Genomic DNA, 2,631 nt, shown 5'->3' on the forward strand with positions numbered 1-2,631 from the left:
TCACTTTCTGGCCAGTCATGAGGAAGTACAACACGCATATCCTTTCACGACTTATAAGAGTCTCATGATTGCATGGTAATAGTCGTGTGTTGATCAATTTCAGCCATACCTGAGCTTCCGGGTTCATTATTTTATTAGGAAATTTTCTATGGCGTTGGGTCTTCTTGTCACAAACCCAAGCAACCACAGAGAGTGTGTCTCAATGCCGGATATGTAGGACGGGTGATGAAGTTGTCCAAGGGTTGTTGTGGAACATCCGAAGCTCCCAAAAAATTGCATATAGCTGTTGTCGAAAAATCGATCAACCTACCTCTAATAGGCACCAGCTGCTCAGGATCATTCGGATCAAAACCGACATAAAATTCAAGAGCAAAGTTGACATTTATATCCCCGGTGTTGCTGAACACGTAGCTTAAGCCAAGGTCATGAATACCTTTCCAAATTGAGTGGTACTTAGCTTGTAGGTGCCGCTCATGAATTGCTGACTCGAGATGTATATGTCTCGGCCGACAAAGCTTGTACCAAGCGTTGGCAGATTGAGGTATGCTCTTCAGTCCAAATTCTTCTTGTCCCTCAGGTTGTGGGCATGTGGTTTCTATGGCTGCAACTGCTTGCAACCCTTCAATTTGGCTTGAAGTGGCCTCCCCATCTTTTCTCTTTTTCTGTGGAGGTCTGGAAGAAGCCTTGGCCTTAGTCGGACAGTAGCCTTGCCCTTGCCTTTACCATCGCTTTTTTTAGGAGGCATAGTCGTACCTACATAAGTGATTGTTCCTCAGTGATAAAGCAGATGAATCAATTCAAAACATGGTCTTATGACTCCACACTTAAGAGTTTACTACATGATGTTCAACCATTTTGAGGCTACTCAGACTTCACCTATTTATTTTAGCATGAGAATAAAACAATCGCAAAATGGTGTTTACCACAATTGCTATGCATATTGCTACTTTTTAGCCTGCCTAAACTTGCAATTTGGAGTGTTGCAATGCAACAAAGCATTATTCATTACAATCCCGGAGAGTAGAACTCCATTTGGGCCAAGAATGCCTTTGAGGCATTTCGACAAACACTTAGCGTGCACGAGTATTGTCAAATTGATTGTAGATATGAGGGATTGCCTCACCCTCCCCAAATCGGCTTGGGGATTTCATATTATCACCCTTGTACATAACAACAATACCAATCCTACAGGATTTATGGGATTAGGGCGAGCAAGCACATTGTTGCTTTGAAGATACGCACAAAATGGTGGAATTGCATTTCTTTAACTAAATTTGAATTTTGGATACAGGAGAGAGTTAGAAACATACCTTAGATGCTTAGGAGGATTGAAGTATTCTTCAAATGAGGTCCCAAGTAATTGAAAGAGAAGATGAGCAGGGTCTTCAATGAAATTTGTGTGTGAGGGGAAGGGAAAAGGGACGGGCAGTGTATTGTGTTGAGTGAGGTGTGTGTGTTTGTGTAGTGTTGTAATAGAAAGAAGTTAGAAAACAAAGTGATGTTTTAATATAAACAAGTTAGAAAACTAAGTGATGTTTTAATATAAACAAGTTAGAAAATTAAGTGATGTTTTAATATAAACAAGTTAGAAAACTAGGCGATGTTTTAATACAAAAAAGTTAGAAAACTAAGTTTAAAAAATATTAAAACACGTTACCTAGCGAGGCGAAATACTTAGCGATCTTAGAAGCAGGCGAGCGCAAGCTTCTTATCGCGCGGAAATGCTGGTGACGCGAGGGCAGCCACGAGGTGGACCTTGCTACAACCCATGCGACGCGAGGTCCATAGCGAGCTGATTTTTTGGCTGGGCGAGGTCTGATGCGAGGTATTGAAAAGAAAAGAAAACTTACCTCGCGATAACCCGCGCGACACGAAGCAAACGCGAGCTGGACCTCGCGGTAACCCACGCGACGCGAGGCTAATGCGAGTTGTACCTTGCGATTACCCGCATGACGCGAGGCTAATGCCATATCTCGTTGGGAAAGCTCCCAAGTGAGCATTGGACAGTAGGATGTGAGGTTCATGATGATCTCTGAAGCTGAGTTTTACAACGAAAATAGGGGATGGCCAGTGAAACCAATAGCTAGCAAGAAACATGGATGGCAAGGATTTCAGCGAGCAAAGGACCGTGCGAGGCGATCTCTAACGTATGCTGAGAACCTGGCAACATGAGCTCACAACGAGAAACTTACCTGGCAACGCGAGCTCCTTAGCTACTGCAAAGAAGGAGACGCGAGGCTTAACGCCGGGATTATCTCGTTGTTTCCCTTGCGATGTGAGGCTGCCGCGAGATTGGTCTCTCTATAACCCTCACTGGGCGAGCTCTATAGTACGCTTAAGACTGGGCGACACGAGCTGGAAATAACGCTGGACAGCAGGCGATGCAAGCTGTGCAGCAAGGTGAAATGTTTGTGATGCGAGGTTTGCTTCCAGGTGCGCTGTGCATTAAACTGGGTTTCGCAAGGTACGCAGCGTTGTTTGCAGCGTACGCATGTAATTTTTATTTCGTTTCGTGAACAACTCCAAGCGCCATAACTTTTCATCGTGCTCCATTACCTGTTCAGACAGTAAGATTTAATTTAAAACTTGTTAGTGCATAAAACAAACGAAAATTTATAGTTAAGCTAAAAT

The sequence above is a fragment of the Nicotiana tabacum genome, chromosome 22 (assembly GCF_000715075.1).
Source record: "Nicotiana tabacum cultivar K326 chromosome 22, ASM71507v2, whole genome shotgun sequence".
Lineage (NCBI taxonomy): Eukaryota > Viridiplantae > Streptophyta > Magnoliopsida > Solanales > Solanaceae > Nicotiana > Nicotiana tabacum.